The sequence below is a fragment of the Camelus ferus genome, chromosome 11 (assembly GCF_009834535.1).
Source record: "Camelus ferus isolate YT-003-E chromosome 11, BCGSAC_Cfer_1.0, whole genome shotgun sequence".
Classification (NCBI taxonomy): Eukaryota; Metazoa; Chordata; class Mammalia; order Artiodactyla; family Camelidae; genus Camelus; species Camelus ferus.
In genome coordinates, this window is record NC_045706.1 from 66,989,963 (window position 1) to 67,013,809 (window position 23,847).

Consider the following 23,847-nt stretch of genomic DNA (forward strand, 5'->3'; position numbering starts at 1 on the left):
TTTTACTTACCGCAGTTTAAAATGTATGTATTTATAGGGAATAGATACATATAATATATGTAGACTGTGATATTTGATCAATGAATGGGGCATCAGACCAATTAATCAAATTAAAAGTTGAGAAGGGCCTAAGTTCTTTGGCTCAAACTTGGGGATCCCAGAGACTTTTCTATAAATTTAGATACAGTAAAAAAAAAAAAAAGAAAAGAAAAGAAAAGAAGAAAAAGGCTTCTGGCATTCCTTCTAGAAATAAAAATTATTGATTAAACCTAATAAATATTAAAATTAAAGGTATAAGTGTTAATAAAATTGAGATAAAAGTTTGTAAAATTGGTATGTTTAAATGGGCTTTATATAAACTTTTTGCTTAATTATGTTGTGGGATAGATATGTTTCAATGGAAAAACGCTTCCCCTTCTTGGTATTACAAGGCTGGGCACATTTCTGTCCCTCAGAAAATATTAATTGAACAAAATAAAGGAAACCAATAGAGTTACATGAGCCGTCCAATATAATGTAAAACTAAAAACTAATATTCAGTGGCTAATAGAAAAATATAATAAGAGGTTTACCCTGGGTTTAACTTATAACTCAAGGAAAAGAGACCTTACTAAATGCCTTATGCAAGCTTTGGAAGACAAGATAAATTGAACCTTAAAGTTTTAAAACATGGAATTCTTTGTTTACAGCTCTTCTCACTGATACAAAAAAGCCAAATAAGGAGATACAATTGGGCCTGCGTGACAGAGCAGTTCTCTGGGGAACTGGAAGTGTCTGTCATTGTCTTGCAGATCAGAAATGTATATACAGCAAACAGTGACCTAGGACTGAGCCTAATTAGCTCAATGAGAGAAAACTTAAGGCCAAAGAAATTTTTGGCATTTTAGAACTCAGAACTCTGATGGGTCCGTCAGACTTTGTCAAGAAATCTTAAATGTCTTTTTCATAAATAGTAAGCCTTAGTGATTTGAGCAAGCAAATTAAGCTTACTCCAACTATTATTATACCTATCTTATAAGTAAGTTTTAAAGTGAAGCTATGAGATCTCTAGCTTTGGTCTGTTTATAAGCCTGAGTACACATTATAGATGTGAGATATTTCTACAGCTAAAAAAAAAAAAAAAAAACAAAGTCAAAGAGCTCTGCTTAATTGACGTAAAAAGTAATAGCTTACAAATTAAGTATTTTTAAAATAAAAACTGACTAAGTTGACCTTCAGGTTCACGTGAACTGGAAAATATTCAATATTAAGATAACACTTGGTATTGTTTAGTTTAAGTATGTTCTAATTAATATAGACATCTTTAAAGTCATCAATATTAAGTATAATACCTTTACTGTACCTAGGTTTAATGAAAGTCAAATAAGATCCTGTTATATATGTTACAGATTTGTCAAAAAAAATAATAGTAATGTGGTGTGATAAAATTTGAAGTAAATTAAATGCAAATGAGATGAGAGTTTTGGGTAAATTTTTTAAAATATATATTTAAAATGTATGCTTAAGATAATCTCTAAATGTTTGGTATCTAAATTCTAGAGTTGTGCTAAATTAAGTTAAATGATAGGATTTTATTTAATAGCTATACCATTTTCAGATAAAATAAGATTGAAATATGAATTACTTAACATATGACTTCCTCTTACAGAGAAACTAAAGGTGTTTAGAAATATTAATAAATGCTTGGTGCCACTCTGAAATAGTCTCTATTATTAAGGGAAAGATCTCAGTATCCTAGGAAGGTAAGATAAATGTGTAAAGGAAGATATAAGGAATGGAATTATATTTTGTTAATGAAAAATAGTGACTTTGTCCTGAATCTGGTTACTTCTGAATGGAAGAAAAAATAAGGGACACACTAATACGAGTATAGAAAGCTGGGGAAGGCTTGTGGAAGAGGAACCCTGAGGAAAGAGTTTTGTACGTGGTCAGAATTGGCTAAGTTTAGAATCAATTTGGGCAAAGTAAATGAATCTTAGAAGTAAGCTGGTACAAGACTAGATTTGGTTTTCTCTCTGTTAAGGGGACAAAATTTTCTTAAAATATTAATCCACCTTCAGTAACAAATTGTAAAGCTTCTTATGCGACTTAAGTGATCTGTTGTGCCTTTACCTTTGAAATATTTTCTTGTTAATGAGTAAGTACTACTTTACAGTGATCTATACGTTTATCTGACCAAGTGTTTTGAAAACTTTTAACAAGCTCCCCAAATATCAATTTCTCATTAAAATTCTTTTAGTCTCCAGTTAACTATGGGATGCTACAAAGGGTCCCTGAAACATCTCAAAGAGAGATTTTAAAGTAGTAAGTTTCATTTGGCATGTTAACTAACATGGGAAGTATTGTCAAATGAATAATAAATCTTCCTAGGTTATATTGTATGAGAAAATATTATTAATATAGATATTCTAGAAATTATATGGACTCCCTAACATTCTGGTATATCTGAAATGTTACCAGTCATAATTCTGGTTATTGTGACCAGGTTTCTTTATAGATTACAGTGTAATGTTGTTTAACCATGCTGTTAATTCTGTTGTCATTTATAGGCAGGTAATTGTTTTCTTCTGATGATTTTGCAAAATACTCTCTCTTCAAGGAGATTTACTGATTTCTAATAAATTTCAAACTATAGCACTGAAATAAACTGGGTAAGAAATTTTAAAGGTCTAATGAAAACTCTGATTAAAAGAATTAGTTACGTGGGACTGAGTAAACTGATGAATATGGTTACAATTTTTGATTTTGTCTGAAATACTACTGGCTTTTAACCTGTTTACCAGACATAAAGAAACTCTTCTCCTTAAACTAGTTATGATTCACGTCAATTTGATAAATTATACCTATGTAAGCAGACTTAGAACAGTTATCTTTTCTCTCTATCTGATCCCTCAAGAGACTAAAATCTTTAAGGTCCCCAGTGGCTCTATGAGATAAATTAGGAAGATCGTCTCCTAACAGGTATAGGAACCTCAAGGTATTTTAAGGACTTCAAAAAGAAAAGAATTTACCTAAATCTGTTAGGCAGAAATCTATGACAAGCCCTTGACGGGGCTTTCCTGGCCTTAGCAAACCTTATTAACATTCTAGCTTAAAAGTCCTTATTAAAAGTTCCAACACAGCCAATTTAAAAGAGCCTATATGATCAAATAATCAGACTTAACTTGTAAACAAATTCACCTTGATTTGACTATATTTGATAAAAATGAGGGAACTTTAGAGAGAAAAAGATTATATTTTAGTGGATATTAAATTCTCGTTTTGTTAATTGAGGTCTATATTTAGTAAGACACTTCCCAGATCATTCCTTGCTGTCATGTTACATTGCTGCAAAGTTTAATTGAATTATTAAAAGGACACTGTATGTTTCTTTCTGAAGCTTAGTAATATATCCTTGGGTAAAGATCCAATGCCCCATGACATGCGGCCAGGGGATTATACATACTGGAACAGGCATGACTTAAAAAACTGTCTCCAACATGAATGGAAGGACTCTATCAGGTACTCTTAACTAGACCATACACAGCAAAGCTGAAGGAAACTGACTTTCAGATTCATTTCCAATCAGAAAGAGCCCCTGCAGTGCACTGGCCTATAGAGCACTGCTCACCTTAAAACAAGGCCCAAATGGAGAAAAAGCTACCAGGCCAGGATGAGAAGACGACGACATATGAGGTAGACAGCTGACCCAAGACACCAGACCAGGCCTGTATACCAATTACTTTGATAATTTCTCCTACCTTTGATTATGAACTACTCCAATTGTTAAGTTTATGGTAAATTACCTATGTCTAGTACTTCTGTGTTACCTTGGTGGGTTTCCCTACTCCAAGGCTCTAACTAGATAGCCCTCAGAAACGTTATTCTAAAAAGGAAATTATAGTTCTGTTTAGGCCACTGTTGATCTTACAAGGTGGGAGACCTCACCTGGCCAATTAATACCTGCTCGAAGCCTGACCATAAATACGAACTTTCTCGTAAGATCACTCAAACTCAGTCAGAAACACAAGAAAAATTTTAACCCAAAAATATAACTTCTTGACTATTAAATTCTTAATCGTGACTTTATTAACGTTACTAGCTGTATTACTTATATCCTGTCTATTTTATAAGATTGTTTTCTCTTACATTTCCCAAAGTGTAGCTAGGCCTACAACAAGATTGATGATGGCAAATCATATTGAAGAAATACATAAAATTTATAACCCTGCATAAAATAATTATAACAGTGTGATTCTAGGTATGGGAATGAGCAACGAAGGGTAAACATTTCCTGGATCATAACAGACTAGTAAGACAGGCCATCCAGAGAACTTTTAGTATCAACAGGGCCTGATAAAAACACCTAACACCTTGAATGGCAGGTCAGAAGTTTCTTCAACCTGAACTAGGAATGAGCCTTCATAGCACCCTGGGACAAAATTGGTCATGAAATGTCTCTCAAAATATTGGTCGAATTTAGGACCAAGGGGGAGCACTGTGAATGAAAATACTACAATGTGAATGAAAATACGGCAACCATGTCAGTAAACAAAGAATGCTGAAACCAAGTCATCAGCAGCTGCCACCATCTCCCAGGGAGGACAGGCCTGTTGCTCAGCCTAGGCAGCCACTCAGAATGGTGCCCTCTGAGGGGACTCAGAATAAGAAAGGACAGAATACTGGCCCTAGATAACTAGGTGCTTGTAAAAGGAATGAATTCAATGAGCCAAAATGTTTACTTCCTCCCATACAAAGAAAATCACTAAATTCTTGAACTTGAGATGCCTGGATTTCTTTAGATAACAAGCAATCTTTTATTCTTCCAACTCCCTGGTCTTTGTTGTAAAGTTCCTATATAATCCTAGCTCCTCCCCTACTTCTTGGGAGCAGTCCCTCAGACAGATTTGAAGGCTGTCATCCCGCCTCGAGTCCTCCCGCCAAATAAAGCATAACTCTAAACTTTCAGGCTACACATTTCTTTCAGTCGACAAGTCCCAGAATAGACACAACTCATCAATTCTGTAATGGAACACACTGGATCAGGAACCAAAAGCATGTTCTAGTCCAGAAAAACTACGGGACCCTCTTTCTTCCTGTCATTATACAATCCCACCAGAACTCATTAATTTGCTGTCTGCTCATCTGGCAACCAAACTCAGAGAAGAGTCAACTCAGCAGAGTGCCGTGCTGGGGAGAACACCCCGCAGCAGCATGGCGGGCTGCCTGCCCTCCCGCACGCTCTGCTGACCCCTAGTGTCCTCCGTGGAGACCAGGCCAACAGAGCTGTTCCCAACAGCTGCAAAGTCCCACACATTAAATAAAAGCGTTTTATTTTATACGATATGTTACGTATATAACCATCTCTGAAGACAGCTTTGCAAGAAGCCCAAATCTTCAACATTAATCTGCAAAGGCAAATGCTGCCCCCAAGGGAAAACAAGTCTTAAAACGATGCTAAGGCCTCCAAAGTCCTCTCCAGGACCATCAATCAAACTGCCTGCAGGCCTGCAGCTGCAGGCGGCTACATGTCTGTTTTTAAAGCAACCCCTTCCTGCCGTCAGGTGCTACAATGTCCCTCTACGCCCTCCCATCTGAGGGTAAGAGCAGCCAATGCAGAACCTTGCAGGGAAGCACTGACAAGACTGGACACAGAGGATCAGAGCTAAACTAAGCCTTCTGATGACACGAGCTTGTCACTGTGTCATTTTACAGATGAAGATATATAGAGAGAGGTGGGGTGATCTTGCTCAAAGTCACACAGCTAATAAGTGGCAAAGTCTGTAACCCAGCTACACCCTCCGGTGTGACGCCCCCGCTGGGACGCCCACAGGGTTCTCTCGTGCCTGCCGGACCAGTCCTTTACTGTCACTCATAACCCACCACAGGGTCTGACACTAGCCTGCCTTTTCAGCCTCTTCTCCCTCTAGTTTCTCAGGAACAAGGCTGCTCGGGACACTGTGTGACTTCCGGCTCCCCAAACCCTCCGTGCTCAGGGTGGTCTTGCCTGTGCATCCAGCACCCTGCTCAGAGGCTCTTCCTCCCCTGCAGGAGGACGTTTCCACTCTCCGCAGGGACACCCCCTCAGGGAAGCCCTCTTTTCGCCCTCAGCATGGCAGGTGTCCCAGGCCACATCCCGAGCTGCCCCATTAGGACTGCGGGTGCCCAGGTTTGCTAGTCAGACCAGCAGCCTCAGAGCCAGGGTTTATGCCCGGGTCACCCTGCAAACCTACTGCCCGCCATCACAGCCCCCAGCCAGCAGGTCACCTGGAAGTCGCAGCAAGTGCCCCACCCAATCCCGAAGTCTCTTCATTTGCCAGCACCGCTGATGACTGGTCTCCAACCTTTGGTCAGTTTTGCACAAAACAGCAGCTTCCACTGTGAAGCAGGGGGTTTTCTCTTCTGCTCCCCATCCTTACTGGAAACGTCAAGGGAAACCAAAAGGCCTTTTCTCAACCCTTTTCTGATGACACCCTCCCACCCACAATATTCACATGCTCAAGAGCTTTGGGTCCACGTGGTTTTGTTTCCCATACGCTAAGTGGCTCAAAACACTGCGGGATTCTTTCTCTTTTGAGAGTATTTGTTTGTACTGAGTTTATCGGCTTTAATCACTTTTTGTGTCTCTCTTCAGTGTCCCTAGCAGTTGCCACTTCTTACTCCCTTCAGCAGCCTCCCTCCCAACATCTAGTCTAGGAAATCAGCTGTGATGAGGGGCCCGGGGGCAGTCACAGAAGATGGAACTAAGGCACAGAGAGGCGACATAATTTGCCTGAGAAGATCAGCTTCAAGCCCCAACACTGTGTGTCACGTCCCTCTGTTTAACTCTTATGCTAAACTAGTTAACTTTTTATAGATTATGGTTATAAACAGATGAGGTATCAAAATACATACAAGGACACACATCAACTCTATGATGTTCATTAACTCCACTATTTTGTTTCTATTTATTTTATTTCTGTTAAAAAAAATTAGGAACCTCTGCAGTCAATATAGCAAAATGTTAATGGGTTTTAAATCCAGAATGTAGAGGCGTAAGTGTATCATTAATCATAATTATTTGTATGCTCACAAAATGATTTGACAGTCTCTCTCCCCTCCCGCTACTCGCTACTGGCTCTCACCTGAGCTCCCAGACCACACATCGAACAGCCTTTCACTTTACCCACAGCTGAACTCATCAGTTTTCCCCCAGAGCTCCCTCTGCAGCTTTCCCTCCTCAGAGCACAGCAGGACCATCACTTACCTCATTAATCCACCCAGAAACCTGGGCCTTACTCCATCCTACCTTCACAGACATCATTCATCCTTTCCTTTTTACCATCTAAACATGCCTAAAGTCTGTTCGTTTTTTCCCAGTGACTGTCCCACTGACTGTCCCACCGCTCAGGTGGAAGCCACCAACACTGCACACCTGGACTCACGAGTCTCCCAAGTGGCCCCACAGCCGCTCTCCCATACTAGACACAAATGGGATATTGTCACTCCCGTGCTTTTATGACTCTTTTCAAACCTACTGTTCTTAGAAGAAACTCCAAGTTTTTCACCTGGTGAAGGTGTTTGCCATGAAACTTTGAGCTCAGGAACGGCAGGACCCCCCTCCTTCTTGGCCCTCCCCTTTCCCCAAGGCCCAGCCCTCTCCCCCTCAGCCCCGCCCTCTGGCACAGCGCTGGCTCAGGAGGACCTGCTGAGCTACACCAGCCTGTATTCTAACCCTGGTCTTGAGTTCTTAGCAAACTGCTTCACTTATCCATACAAATCCAAGGTAGATTAGAAAGATTTTAGATGTTGAGCTAGACTATTGATTTGGGGATTTTGCACTAGCAACCTGCAAGTACATGTTCTAATGATTCTGTCTTCTTAAAACCACACCCAGGTTTTAGTAGTATTTGTGGAATGTCTTCGGAGTAAAAGGGACTGTACTTTAACAGACTATATGTTTTATAACATGAACAACCCGGACAGGGTCACAAATGGAATCGCCTCACAAGTGACAGAAGACAGGTGAGAGGCACAAAGCAACAGGTCTCAAAGATGGTAAGAGCAAAGTTGTTTCGCCAACCCCCCAAAAATTCCTGAAAGAACCAAAAATTCTGAATTTTGAAAGTAAAAGGCTATCATATATAGAAATAAAATAAATGATCCTCTTCATCAGTGTTTCAAGATCTGACTCCAGATATTTTAGCAGGCCATACTGAATCCTAGCACAGAAAAATCAGATGGACTAGTGGTGAGTAAGTTCCAGGAAAACGGCAGTAATTCCTCCACTTGTGTAAAGACATACACTCACCTGCCGAAGGTGAATGTAGAACGCATTCTGGAGAAATTTGGAAGCTTCCAGGGTCCGCTTCTGAATGGCAAGGACACGGACAGCTTGGGAGCATGCTTCTAACTCAGTCACCGGCATTCTTACACTGCAGGGGGAAAAGGAGGCCCTCAGTCGAGAGCAGAGATATTCCTGTCGTGTCTCCCAGGCCGCGCCTCGGGGACTCAGTGCCCTGCAGCAGCCCGGCCCCAGGCGAGGACACGCAGCGTGGCCCACCCAAGCAGGAGGGGCACTGTGCTTGAGAAATCCCATCCCCGATGGGGGCAAGAGGGGCTGGTGGGGTTGAGTGAACCTATAAATGCCCACAGAAATATGCCTGCATTCATTCAAGTGATACAAGCAACAGTAGCAGGCTATTTAACAAAATTTCAATTTTCAGTGGAAATTTTGCCATTCCTTTCCACTTGTCCCCTGCACTCTGAGACAGGCTTAGGCTCTCTCACACCTGCAACTCTGAAGCAATAGTTGTGAAGTAATTTTACTTTGCTGCAAGTGTCCTCGCTCCCCGTGTCACTGTGTCTGTCCTCTCTTAACACAGTCGGATATCTTCCTGGATCTCTACCTGAGTTCCTTTCTCCTCCTCCTCAGATCCTGAGATAAAGGACAAGTGAAGACACATGACCAGAAAAGGCACTGTGGACTTGACCGAAATCCACAGTGACCCCCTAGGTGAGTGCTGCCCACCCCTTACCTTCGATTCTCAAGGTTCTGCCCAGGGTGACATCCAGCCCAGAGAGGTGGCCCAATTAAAAGCTATGTGGCTTGGGCACGGGGACAGGTGCAGGAGCTGGTTCCGGGGCCAGGCCCCTCCCCACGTCTGCTCCCCTCTCCCCCGAAGCCCCGCTGCCAAGCACTCAGGCTCCGTGATCTGATGTCCTTCTCTTCTACTCTACTCCAAACCCTTTTCCTTTTCCTTTTTTCCCTAATTATCCCCAGCTGGAGTGATTTTTCAATCGCAGTATCTAAAAAATTTCCTGCAGCCGAAAATGAGGTCTCCAGATATCAATGCCCATATGCTGGCTCCTGAAGAGAGCCGCTGGCTAGGGGGACCCTCACCAACACTCACGGGGCATCAGACATGTTCCAGGGTCGGCCACCCCCAACAAGAGTTTGCTGTGACCCCTATGCCCGCACAGCATCCCTGCTCACAAAAATATAGTTGGCCCACTTATCGGTTATTAAGAAGCAAAAATACAAAATTGCTCATGTTTCTTACTAAAATTATCTATGAAGCGGAAAAGGGAATTGTAATAGAAAAGAACAATTTTGACCCCATGTTAGGTCTGTTCCTTTGGCTTTAACCCTGTGCCCTGTTTTCTAGGCTCAGACTTGCTATCTCTGCACCATTTGTAAAAGAAAGTTGCCTTTAGACTGAAATATCCAGGACAGCCTCTTCTCCTGGCCGTGATCTTGAAGGATGCTAACTAATCTGCACTTATGTAGAGATGGCAAGTTGCAAAATAGAGAATAACTTTGTTTTATTTTTGGAGGTTTTACAGGGGCAACATGATTTGATCCACATGGACAGCTGCAAGAACAGCGGATTCAAAGGACAAGCAATTCATACAACAAGAAGTTTCCAACAACCAACTGCAGCCCCGCCCCTTTTTAGTATAAAAGGAGACTCAATTCTGACTTGGGGAAGATGGTTCTCCAGGACATCAGTCTGCCATCTTCTGGGTCTGCCAGCTTTGCAAATAAAGTCACTATTCCTTGCTCCAACACCTCATCTCCCAGTTTATTGGCCTGTCATTTGGTGAGCAGAATGAGTTTGGACTCGGTAACAAAATGACTGCATTGGAGGTAGTATGTCTCCACTCTTTCCTCGTTTCCAATATGTAACATGCACATTATTTATGATCTAGTGCAAATAATTCATCAAAGACAACCACAAAAAGAAACTATACTCACCCAGCTATCAACACTGAAGTCAAAACCTGTCAATTTTATATGCTGTTTAAGAACACAACCGAAAAACCTAACATAGGGAGTCGATTCCACGGAAATAAAATTATTTCTACTCCTTCAAAACTTTTTCTTTTCTTTTCTATTTTATTTTGTTTTGCTTATTGAAAAGAAAATAAAAGTCAAATCATTTTATTTCACGTATTTTTGTTATAGCTACATACTTTAAATACTACAAAAAGACTTAAATTGCAATAAAAAATTGTTCATATATTAGTATAAAGATATATACACAATCAATGGGGATTAGGAAAGGAATGGACATTTACTAAAAATCCACTGCAATCCAGTCTTTTACAAGCATATCATGGAATATAAGCTCTATTATCCAGGGAGCCTCACCCACATTCTCACTACTGAGTCCCTTAGTAATCAACCACTAAGTCACCAGCATAGAACCATGTGATCAGTATTTTAGGAATAAATGAGGGAATTAGCTCATTCAATTCTAAAACAAAAACCCTAAAATAAATACTGAACTTATTTACAGATAAAGAAAATTTGTCCCCAAAAAAGTAAAGTTTCTTCCTCAAGGTCACAAAGCTAATAACTGGTAAAGGTAAGATTTGAACTAATCTGCCTGATTCTAAAAACTAAGGTGGAAATCCCATTCGACTGGGGAGTGTCCAGCTGCACAGCCTATCACCCTATCTTTGTTCAGAGCTGGCCTTAGACAGCCTGAGACAGCACCCCATTCCTGTGGAACTCGAGGGCAAATGATAACAATAAGGATTTTATATCCAGCAGTTTCTTAGGTCTCATGTATATAAAGTGTCAGCAGGTCAGCAGAAAATCTCTGGGAACCATGAGTGGGTCCAGACCTTTTTGCTGATTAGAAACTCAATCTATCAGGATAGAGTGACCTTCCCATGAGAGGCCACATGGACATAAACTAAAGGCAGCTGAACAATGGAAACTAGCAAGACCCCGGAACTCAAGCAAGGATCCCTGCCATCCCCCACCCAGTTGCCTCTTCATCCGCGTGGACATGAAGACAGAAGACCCGGGTTCTTGTCCAAGTTACACTATCATGGATTCTCACCCATAAAAAGGTACGACTCTATGCTGTCGTAAGTCCTTTCCAACTCAAATATGATGACACCAATATCTCAGCAGAATATCTATGTCTCCACTTCCCCTCTTCTAATAGGAGACTATTTCTGTGGACACAAAGCAGAAATCCAATTTAAAAAACCATGCAAGAAGCCAGGCGAATTTCTGCTTAAGAGACTTTGCTCTCACGCTCAGTGAATGAAAACTCAGAAAAAGTGGTCCTTCTCCCTCAGCAAATGGGAGGTAGCCTGATTGTGTGTGTGTGTGTGTGTGTGTGTGTGTGTGTGTGTGTGTAAATCAAATATAATCATGTCTGGGACGTGTACAGATTATTTTTAATTTCACTGTAATTTCATGGGGATGAGCCAACATTTAAAGTAATTTGAATGTAGTGTTCTGAGACAGACTCAGTCTCTTTTGGTGGAGGAGGTGAAAGGGGAGAGTAAAGGAGGAAAGAGGTAAATGAAGCAAAGAAGTAAGAATACTGCTAGGGAAAGGCAAGACGTTAATTTTGTTCCTCATTGCATCACATACAAATTAGGGACTGGCTTTCCCCCGATGTCTTATCGAGCACTGAGTTGCAGAAGAAGAGGCGACAGCCCATTTCTCACTGAGATTGTGACTGTACGTGGCATCTTATAGACACAAATCATTTACCCTGATCAAACACTCTAGCAGCAGGCTGTAATTCTCCTGTTTTGAGAGACAAGAAAACAGGAGTTCAAAGCGGGTAGATAACTTGACAAAAGTCAGAGGACCAGTAAACAAGAGAGGATGAATTCAAACTCAGATCTGAATGCAGAGTCTCATCTTCCCACTCCCAGGGCTGGAAAATCCTTAACACACAGGCTCCCCAGCTCCCCTGCAGTGTTCCTGGCGCCAAGCATTTCCCATGGTAATGGTCTCCAGTTCTCACAGACACAGCGCTCTGTGCAGCCAATGACCTTGATCAGACCTTGATCATCTACCTGCCACGCCCACCAGGCTTCACCATACAGGCAGGAAAGCTGGCTTTCAAGTGCATACAAAGCCACCCTTGGTCTAACCTGGGCTCTTCTGCAGCTTCTCCAGCCTAAAGGCAGCCATGAAAGTGCTCACAGTTTGTACGTGAGCCACACTACCTCTCTCCATCTGTGTCCCCACCTATACTACTTAGCTATGAACATTTTGAGAATCTTGGAAACAAATTTTTAAAAACAGAAAAGAAAGGATTCTGGAACAAGTACTTAATACTTACAATTTTAAATGACAAGTTACAAAGTGAGTATTGACAAACCGAATCTTCCTTTCTAAATGTCAGTTTTAAGCATTTAAAAATATAATAGCAAAAAATTCTCACTTACAAAATTAACAAAAACATAAACAATAATCTGGAATAAATTCAAAAATAATGCCCATATTCTAAATGGAGAAACTTCAGGACTGTACTGAGGGTTAAAGTAAGAGGTATGAATGTAGAGACATAAACATATTGCATGGAGAAAAGCAGTTTTGTAAAGATGTAAGTTCTCCTAAGAATAATTCAAAACTTACTAAAAAATCCCATGAAAATTCCAATCTGATTTTTTTTAACTTGAACAAAATATTTTGGAATTCTTCAGGAATAATAAAGTCATAATACTTGACAAGAAAATTTGGGATGGAAGAAAAGAATCAAAAAAAATCAGACTGCCAGTTATTAAATAAATTTTTACAATATGTAAGATATGGTGCTGGAGTAAGGAAAGGAGATTGACAGAAGGGAACCATGAGCTCAAAAAGAGACTCTAGTGTATGTAAGTATTTTGTACAGGTGGGATTTCAAATCAAAGAGAAAATTATGAATTCGATAATTGTCCTGGGACAGAGAATCACCTGGAAAGAATAAATTCCATTCCTGTCATAATGACCACAAGATAAATTGCAGATAGTGATGTAAATATTAAAAAGTACTAGTAACAGCAAATACAACTCTTTGCTCTTATTAACTCAACTTCTCCTCACTATAACATGTACTATTATAATCTCCATCTTAGAGATTAAAAAAACCTACAGAAGAGATTTATTCCATTATAAGAGAGTATTTCTAAGAATAATGTCAAAGATAAAACCCATAAGGAAGACATTTACTATCCTAAGAATAGTTTGAGCCACAACAAAAATCAAAAAACTTCCTGAACAAAATGAAAGGAAAGAAATGACAAGAAAAAGCTCTGTGATACATGTTGATGAATTCACGAAGTTAATTTTCATAACATACAAAAAGCTGTCACAAAGCAACAAGAAGCTCCCTCACTTAAATGTGGGCAAAGGACAAAAGGAATCATTCATTTTAAAAAAGTCAAATGGCTAATGAGTGAAAAATGCTCAAAACTTCACTGGTCATCAAATGCAAACAAAAACAATGAAAAAGCACTTTTGCTTATCATATTGGCAAATATTTTTAAGATATTCTAGCTAGTGTCCATCTGTGGGAGAACAAATCATGAGCGACTTTTTCAGAGGATGACATATCAATGGATTTGTAAGCTCTGAAAAACGTACATACACACTGACTCAACTCCACTTCTAGGAATCGTTTCCTTTAGGAAAAAAAAATCAGTCCAAAAAGATGTACCCATCAGGGCATTTACACAGCACTGTTTACAAAGGTGGGAAGAAAAACTGAAGTGAAATCATATCCAGCGATAGAGAATTGGTTACATAAGTAATTGTGCATTTTTTCATTCCCCAATGGAGAAGGAATTTCTAGTCACTTGAAAGGAGTCTGTGATGAATGTAAATGTCACATCCAGGGACTAAATTTCCAGAAGCCTTAACTAAAGGAATACACATACAAGATCACAGGAATGTCTGTACAAGAAGGATGCAACTCAAACATTCTTTCTGACAGTGGAAAATGGAGAAAACTTAACTGTCCACCATCAAGACAATGATGCGGTAAATCAAGGCGAGCTGCGGGCGCTGAGGGAGCCGGCGTTTCGCCGTGGTCCAGGGCCTTGTCCACAGCACTCTCCCACCAAATGTGTCCGTGGACAAGAGACGACACCCGCACATCAGGAGACCCCTCCAATCTATCTGAAAGGGCCGGGTGAGTCTGGAGTGGGAGGACGTCCATGATATACCCCTGAGTGAATAAAGCGAGCTGCAGAAAAACATATAGTATGGTCTCATTTTTAAATAAAGCATATATACACACACCTATACATTGATTTCTCATATGTGTATATATATGTATCTCATAGGCATAAAGGTCATGAAATATATATACCAAATTTTCAACAGCTTTTACTCTCAGGAAATAATGGGAAGGGAGTTAGGGGCCTTCCTGTACCACCACAGTTCTCTTTTCAGTATTTCAGTTAAGTATACTTGGAATTTAAAAGTTTATTTAAGTCCGAAGTAAAATGGACGATGCCTCCATAAGACAGAATGCTACACTGGTCTTTAAAAATCATGCCAGGGGAGATAGAATATTGTAGAAAAACATGTAATAAGCCGAATGGAAAATGGAGGTCTCCGAACAGTAAACAGGGACAGAGTGCTCACTGGTTTTTATGACAGAGATGATACACACTGACGAAAAGAACAGAAAATAAATGTTAAATTGTTAATTATTATCTCTGAGTAGCGGGACCAGGATAGACTCTTTTGCCCCTTTTTTCAGACATATTATATTAAATGCACATTATTTTTCATCTGAAAAAAGCATTTTTAGACGTGTAGTACCACGCAGTGGGGAATAATACATGAATACTTACAGAAACAAGTAACTAGGAGACACCGCAGCAGCGCCACACAATGTAGAACGGGCAATCCTGATTAACACCGCTCAGTTACATAAGGATCCACAAAGTGAGAGCACCTGCTGTAACAGGGCGTGGCCCCCTTCTATTTGTCAGTTGTGTCTTCAGGGCTGAGGCAGTTCTGAGCACGGCCAGTGTCAGTTCCGGTGTCTGGATGGATGCTACTGGAGGTGAGGGCACCTGCAAGCAGAAAGGAAGAACAGAAACCATCCTCTGCCTTTTCTGTCTTGTTTCTTTGTTACTTTAAAAGAGAGGCATAAATAAGATAAACTGTGTATCTCCCCTACTGAAATTTCAGTAATGAAACCGTTTTTAAAGGCTTCAGAGCTTATATTCTGTCTATAACTGTCTTTTCAACAAAGCATCATATTTATTAAATGTTAATTGACTCAGTTAATTAACTCCCTGTTGAAACATTCAAGTAAAGAACATGAAAGGCCTTACGTAAAAGAACCACACCTGCAGTGACTAGCTCAGCTGTCTTGACGGCAATGCAGTCAGCCCCCACCATCCCGTGGCCCTGAGCTCCTGATGCTGGTAAGAGAGCACGCTGCCGCCTCAGATGGAGAGATACTGTGAAAGCATTTTTTGAACTCTACAGTACTGACAAAACATAACTGACAAATCCCAGGCTCCTTTGAAGCTGTCATTTTCGGTTTCTGGCCAACCCCAGTCAATGAGCAGAACCACCCCATTCCCGAGTCATGGGACTCACGTGGGAAGAAATTTTGTAGAAATTTCCAGGTACAGAATGTAACCAACTATATGTAGAACTCTGACAAAAGAAAAGATGAAATACTCTGATGTTGAAGACACTCAAAATATTCTCCTAAGCCTTAGTAGCTGGAAAGGCTGGGCTTCTCCTCAGCCACTTATTTATTTCACAGCCAGTGAGCATCTCCCACAAACCCTGTTTCCCTGTGTCTGCTGGGAGCCTCAGGCACACTCTTGCTGTCGATCTTATAAGTCACAGGGCAGACGCGTGTCTCTCATGCCTGCCACCCTCACACAGGCTCGCCTCCTAGCCTCACTGTCTGAACTTGGCCCCATTTTCTCACCTGTTTATTTGGTATCTGTTCTTCTGTAAGCTGCCTGAAATGCTTTTTGGAACAAGTCAGAAGAATGAGTGGGTAGAGAAATGGACAGTTGGACAGGTGAGAGGTGGGCAGACAGACAGAGAGACTCCAAGAAAAGGGGAACAAAGAAAATTCCCTATGCAGAACCCTCTTCTAGTCAGGGAAGAAAACCGCCACGGAGACGTGTGAAGAGCTAGGTGGCTTAGGGCTGTTTCCTGGATTCCATGAAAAGTCCCACCAAGAGAGAGGGTAGAACTATAAATAATAAAAGAAAAAAGCATGCATGCTTGAAAAATATATCTACAATATGTACTTTCTAAAGAATAGATTCAAATCAGCAGGGCCCAATTACACAATCCTTGGGTATTTACAGAAATGAGAATCCCATCTCCAAACCACAAGGCATCCCTTCGGAGCACTGAGAGTCTACACGGGGCTGTTATAAAGCCTTCACCACAAAAGCTATGCTCTCCTGCACTTACGAGGAACGAGCAGCTGTGCTCGGGCTGCCCACGCGCATCATTTGCACCCTACAGCACCTCTACGGGGGAGGGACGCCTAGCGAGCCCCATCTCTGCAGGACAGAAAACAAGCCCGGGAGAGGCTAAGCCGACCTACCAGTTCTCCATCTCACAGGACTGGTCACTCCAGAGCAGGACTCGAACTCGGACCCACGTTTGTAATCACGGTACTACCGTGCTTTGTGTGCTTTTTGTGTGTATAATACATTTGTTTCTGGCATGAAAGTATATTTAATAAATGATCGGTTGTCCTGTCTATCTCATTTGCTCACAATCAATCTTTATAGTGTTGAATTGTACTCTTTTTCCGTGGAGAAAGGAACGGAACGAGCGGGTGTTAGAATGAGGTGGGGCTCCATTCTTTATCTGTTACCTCATCTCATCCAAGTCCCCAACCAGGGAGAAGGAGCAAATGTTTTCTTCATCTTTTAAAGAGAGGGCTCCACTGATGGTGACTTAACTCCAAAACCAAGTCTGGGGAAAGGGCACATTCAGCAACCAGAGCATTATCACCTGTAGGAAGGCAAAAACAGCTCACGGGAGGGCTCAGGGGGTCACCCTGATTTAATTTCAATCGATAAAACAATAATGCACTCTAAAAATACTAGCATGCAATGGATTGGCTCTTTCTTGACATCTAGCAAGTTTCCACAGCCCACATGTAAAATTATCGTGAACCAGTGAAAGGAAGTGTCTACAGACAAGAAAAATCAATGCCACAGGTAAACTGAAACCCAGGCTGGAGGAAAGGAAGAGAAAGGGCATAGTAAAGAAGTGGGGAAAGGCTGGGGAAAAAAAATCATCACACGGACTCTCAAGCATCATCCAACAAGCATATAATCATTCGAGAGAGAGAGTTACTGAGGTCCTATTCTGTGCAAGATTGTAGAGCGGGTGAAGCAAGAGCGCAGCGACCATGGTGGCAGCAAGTGGCGGGGCTCAAATACACTTCTGATCCCGGTACCTGGCACACTTGTCCTCAGTATAAAGGCAAAAAAAAAAAAAAGTAAAATAACTCTGTAAACTCAAAGCATTGTTAAAAAAAAAATTAAACAAAACCTAAATACCTGGACAGACAAACCACGCACATTGCTGGATCAGAAGACAGCGCTCTTGGAATGGCAGTGCTCCCCAGAACGATCCGTATATTCAACGTGGTCTCGATCACAATCCCTGCGGGCTCCTCTGCAGAAACTGACTAGCTGCTGCTACAATTCATATGGGAATTCGAGGGTCTCAGTAACCAAAACGTACTTGAAAAAGAAGAACAATGTGAGAGGACTTGTAATTCTCAATTTCAAACCTTACAACTGTATGTCTAGGTGAGATTAGAGGCCATTGTGAAGTTATTACTGTGTTTATCCGTATTTTCTAAATTCTCTACAATGAATATAACTGTTACAATAAGAAAAATAAAAAGTAAGGTATCTTTTAAAACATGCACACCGATTCATTCATTGGGAAAAAAATATTTTAACTATAAAGAGGTAACCAAATATCTAGTGAAAAAGGACTACTTAAAAACAAGTGTGTATTTACATTTTTCATAAATTGAAAACTGAAAAGCACAAACACATCAAGTTTCTAGGGAGACCGATGCAACATATTAATAGTTATTTTCAAAAATTCTAATTGAACAATGAAAACTCAAGAAAGGGAAAATCGCGATTGACAGCCAACTGCAAACACATGGAGAGCAAAGGCCTAGAAATCACAGTTCCTTTAACTCTGATACTAACTCAATAGAAGAGGAAATTCCTCCCTGTGGGGACAGTGGAATCCCATGCATAAGACAGGATACACAGTACAAACTGCACTAGAATCTGGGGTGATTTTCTTAGAAGAATTCTAAAGTTACAACATTGCTGAAAAACTATAAAAACACTGAAAGACAGATTAAAACACACAGTCATATATATTATATAGAAACATATGAAGTCTGCTCCCATGTTGCATAGAAATACAAACATATTTGTTCATTTATGGGCACTGAATATTTTATCCCAGGTAGAATATTTCAACTAAAACAAATAATCAATAATACACACCTCTTGTCAAATCTACTTGATAAGGTACTCTGCTATGTAACCATAATGTGTCTAAGATAGATCTAAAATTAGTGAAAAAGATCTTTGTATGGTTTCTTGAACTCTTCTCAAAATTCCAAGCTTAATTTTAAAATAGATCTGAGCAGTATTTCTATATTAACTTTTCCCTCGTGAAATGAACAGCACAGTCTGTTGTCAAAATTCTGTCCTTACAATGATTCACGAGCACTGTATCCTAACAAAACTGCTGGACAGCAAGGCACTATCCAGACACTGTGACCAAACAAATGAAACACAAGGAAGACAGTGACCCTATTCTGGAGGGCTTACCGTCTGTGTCAACTCTGGGGTTTTTATTTGATTGGTTTGATTGGGTAGCAAAATAAAATCAATCAAGTACTTTCTTCTTTAAGCATTCTGTAAGTCATGACTCTGTTGTTAGTGTCATGAGAAGGAAAGACTAAAGCAAGACTTCATTAGGTCAATTAGCAACAGCCATCACTGGGGAGTGAGTAATAAAGAAGTTAACTGATAGCAATGCTTCTGCCTACATGAGACCTAAAATAAACCTACACTGATCTCTTTAAGGAAAATGAGGAGATGAGGCCCCAATGAGAAAAACAAAAACTAACAAGAAATCAAAAAAGTAAAGACTTTTTCATTAACGATTCCAGGAAGGAGTGGAGCATGGTGGTGAAGAGCACAGATGCTGGGGACAAACATGAGGGTCTGAACTCCCACAGCACTGGGTAGCTTTGACACTGATAAGTCAGTGAAATTTTCTGCATCCCAGTCTCCTATCCATAGACTGGGGACAACAACAGCACCCGTCTCCTAGAACGGTCCTAATAATTAAGTTATTTTATATATAAAAGTTTAAATAAAATACCTCAGATATTAAATATTACCCCAAAAGCACAAGGAAAAAGAAAACAGAGATAAATTGGAGTTCATCAAATTTTAAAACTTTGCTTCAAAGGACACCATCCAGAAAGTGAAAAAACAACACACAGCAGAAATTTTTTCAAATCATTTATCTGATAAGGAATTTGTATCTACCAAAAAAAAAAAAAAAAAAAAAAAAAAGAACCTCCTACAACTCAACAATAAAAAGGCAACTCAATTAAAAAATGAATAGAGGATCTGAAAAACATTTTCAAGGAAAATATACAAATGGCCAATAAGCACAACGAAACGATGTTCAATATCATTAGCTGTAAGGGAAATCAAGTCAAAACCACTAGGAGAAACCGCTTCACACTCACTACAATAGGTTATAATCAAAAAAAGAGTAACAAGCACTAATGAGGACACAGAAGATGCAGAGGTCGCAGCCGTTGCTGGTGAGGATGTAACACAGCCTGGCCACTTTGGAAAAACGCCTGGCAGGTCCTTAGAGAGTTGAACATTTGGTTTCTGAATAACCAGGCAATTTTGCTTCCTGGGCACACACGTAAGAGAACTGAAAACAAATGTTCACATAAAAACTCCTACAGGAATATTCACGGTGCCATTACTCATCACAGCCAAAAAGCAGAAACAACACAAATGTCTATCACGTGATGAATGGGTAAACAGAGGGGCCCAGCCATACAGAGGAATATTATTCAGCAATAGCAAAGCATAGAGTACTGACCCAGGCCACAACGTGGACAAATATTGAAAACGTTACTCAGTGTGAAAGAAGTCAGTCACAATAGATGCTTCCACTTACATGAAGTAACTCGATTTACATGAAATTTCCAGCAGAGGCAAACCCACAGAGAGAGAAAAGTGGCTCCCTGGGGCTGTGGGAGGATGGGGAAGATGGGGATGTCTGCTTATGCGTAAGGAGCTTCCTGTTGGGGGGATGAAAATGTTCTAAGATTGAATGGGATGCACAATTCTGGGCATAGAGTAAAAACCACTGTACATTTTAATGGGTGAATTGTTATTAAAACTGTTAAGAACGAAAGCACCTCGGGCCAGTACCTTCCCATAGTAAATGCAAATTGCTAAATTTTATTACAGGAAGAAGAAACTGCCCTCAGCATGAAAGCAGGAGTTCAGCAAATGTGAGTTAACCGAAATTGGACAAGAGCATTTCACTTGAAACAGTTGCTGAGTGTACACAAAATATTAAGACATGACAAGGAAAATCAGTTTGACATCACGAAGAAGCATTCTGCTTCAAATGCAGATCAAGGATTCGGCAAGCCCAGCTGCTAGAAATGACCAGAGAAGAAACCTGGTTCTTTAAACAAGCACCAGAGCCAACAAGGAAATAGTGGTGAGGAAAGCAGGCGGCCGAAAATCTGGAACAGTTTGCTACAAATAATTTCTCCACTGAAAATTCAAAAATAAAATGAAAGTGATGTAATACTGTGTTGACCTCACGTGAATGGGCTTCCTCCGGTTCTCGACAGTTTTGTAACCCCGAATGAGAGACTCAGGAGAATCAGAATGGCTCCTGGGAGTCCCCAAATGACTGCCCACCAGCACGCTGACCACCATCACATCTGCCAGGGTGGAATTGCAGAGAAGAGACCAACTTCTGAAAGGCACAGGAAATATTGACAAGGGAAAAAAAGGCTGATGTCAGTCTTGGGACAGAGGCCCTGAGAGCAGAGGCCAGAAGGCTGCAGGTGAACTGGAGTGGCCCTGGGGCAGGAAGGGACCACGGGGGAGCAGATCTCAATTCTCTTCTCTCTCTCCCTCGGGTAGGAGAGATAAAGTCTGCATCCTTCTCACCTGGAACTGTGGGTTCTGGCTGGCAGAAGTCTTACCGACATGGAATGAATGACTCAAGACTGTGGAAAAAGGAAAGAAAGCGAGAGGGAGTAGGGAGCCAACTCCAAGAGCCTCTCAAATGCTCCCATATTTATTGTGTATAATCAAAGAAAATAGTCTTTAACAGTTGTGTGATAGTAAACAGGAACTTGGGGAAAGACAGGATGAGACAGAGATTGTAGAATCCACAATGAGTAAAAAGGCTTAGTTTACCTTTAGGGGAGTCATGGGGAGAGGGGAACAAGATAAATTCTTTAGATATTCATTACAAAGCAGACCACCAGTCCAGCCAGGTCCGTGTTTTGGGGATAATAGACTATCTAACAGCACGCACGCCCAGCATTTATAGCTGAGGGCCTGGGTCATTGCTGTGCAATGAACAGAGTGCTATCTAAAACCTCAAATATGCAAGCAAGGCATTGTCTCTGCTTTTTATGGCAAGGAGACAGGAGTGAGGATGCACAGGTGCTTGCTTGAAAGCAGTTACTAAGCACACTTTTTCTTCTTAAGGTTGACATGCGTCTGGTGTCTGTTAAATTTGTTAACCCAATCATGGGCTATCACATGGAACCATTATGGAGGACACCCTAGGATGACAAATCCTGGCTCTGGGTCTTTTCCTGCCAGCTTCGGCCATTCCAGCAGGGTCTAGACACATCCCTGAATAACGATCCCACAGAACCACCCAGACTCTTAACTCCTGGTGCTTGGAACTTAATTTTAGCTCTACACAACTTAACATAGAAAAGTTTCAGAAATAATAGATATTATATTCTTTTTATATCTCATCATAGAACTGATTTTTCTGATTGCTCTAAGCTGCTTCTACTTGGTAAATCACCTAATTCTGCAGGTGAATTCAGTACTTTCCATTGCGCATAACTAGACAGTCTGGGCCCTCTGACTTCTATTGGTCAAATAAATACCGATACACCTAATTGATTTCATTGTTCATCAATTTCAGCCTGGAGGTGAGGGAGTGTCACTCTGTTCCTCAGCCCACCCTCTACTCTATTCTCTTCAGCAACTCAGGCCTCCTGAATACAAAACGTAGCATCTGTTTCCCTTCATCTACACTTTCCACAAACGCAACAGGAAACATCAGCCTAGAGAATGAATTCAACACAAATGTTAAAACAAAAATCTACAAACCTGAAGCAACTCCATCTCCGAATCATGATACACAATGACATGAAAGTAAGGGTGTCAGGTACAAAGCACGCGTGAGCCTGACCACCTCATTTCTATTCTTCAAAGGAAGGAAGGTTTTCATGTTTTTTATTATCATTCTTTGTCATTGTTTCTGATTAAGCCAAAAAATAGTTTATGAAATAATTAAGCACTGCAATAACAGATTTTCGCTGTATCAATTACAGAAGGCATTCAGAGGGGATAGGAAAACCCACCTATGTAAAAAATGCAAAATTTCTTCCCCTGTTAAGAACACGTATACAAAATGCAACAGAGAATTCAAATTCATGTGGAGAGGAGCAAAAGCCACAGAATCAAACAAAGTCATTACTATGAGTCAATTCAAAATTCACTGGACAAACATGCTCAATGCATTCAAAGAATTTTAAAGGCACACTGCAAACCATTCACTTAATGATCTACAGGCTAGAGGAAGAATTTCCCTCTTTAACAGACAACAGAAATCAATAGGTTGCCCCACCAAACGAGGACCAAACAACAATCAGGTTTTTAACAGTTCTGATAAATCAGCATGTTCTAAACATCAAAATCCAGAAATTTTAAACATTCATTCACACCACAATGAAACAAGCACTTAAAAAAAAAAAACAATAACCCGAAGAAACTAAGCACAATTATCATGTACCTGGATCAATGGGAACTTCTTGTAACGCTGGAAGAAAGAACAGGCTATAGCCTTTTACTTAAAAAATAAAACTACATTTAAAGATAACTGCTAAAACACATTTCATCATTCATGTTGCCTTGAAAAATCTGAGGCACTCGTATCTGATCAGAAAAGCAATTCTGAGTAATAGTATGTTACAATTCAGTGCCAGTTTGCTTTAGTAGAAAAAAGAAAAGCTACTGTTTCTCATCCTGCACAAAGAGTAAAGAACCTTCCTGCCTCTATCTCCTCCTATTTTCTAAGCTCATTCTCCCCAACCCTTCTGAAACAAGTATGAGAACCTTTTATTCCCACCAATATGCCAAATGACAAAAGAGTATCAATTTATTTGTATAAATATATGCCTACACCTTGAACTGGAAGAGAAAGGTATCAGAAGGCTATATGGAACTTATTTCTACCTTCCTGAAATCACACACACACACACACACACGTTCACAGAGACA

The 23,847-nt window shown here is 40.5% G+C and overlaps 1 protein-coding gene and 1 long non-coding RNA gene across 2 annotated transcripts in view; both read right to left on the reverse strand.

Annotated features, from left to right (window-relative positions):
• LOC116667340 overlaps nt 1–1,459 on the reverse strand; it is a 9,723-nt gene extending 8,264 nt beyond the window's left edge. The window contains exon 1 of the long non-coding RNA XR_004324241.1: nt 729–1,459. This is a non-coding gene — a long non-coding RNA (uncharacterized LOC116667340). The remainder of the gene's footprint in view (nt 1–728) is intronic.
• An 8,307-nt stretch (nt 1,460–9,766) lies between these two features.
• Nucleotides 9,767–23,847, reverse strand: part of LOC116666870 (melanocortin-2 receptor accessory protein 2-like) — a 44,758-nt gene continuing 30,677 nt past the window's right edge. The window contains 3 exon segments of the mRNA XM_032490540.1: nt 9,767–14,447; nt 15,064–15,288; nt 17,773–17,913. The gene's annotated coding sequence lies outside the window, so the exon portion shown is untranslated.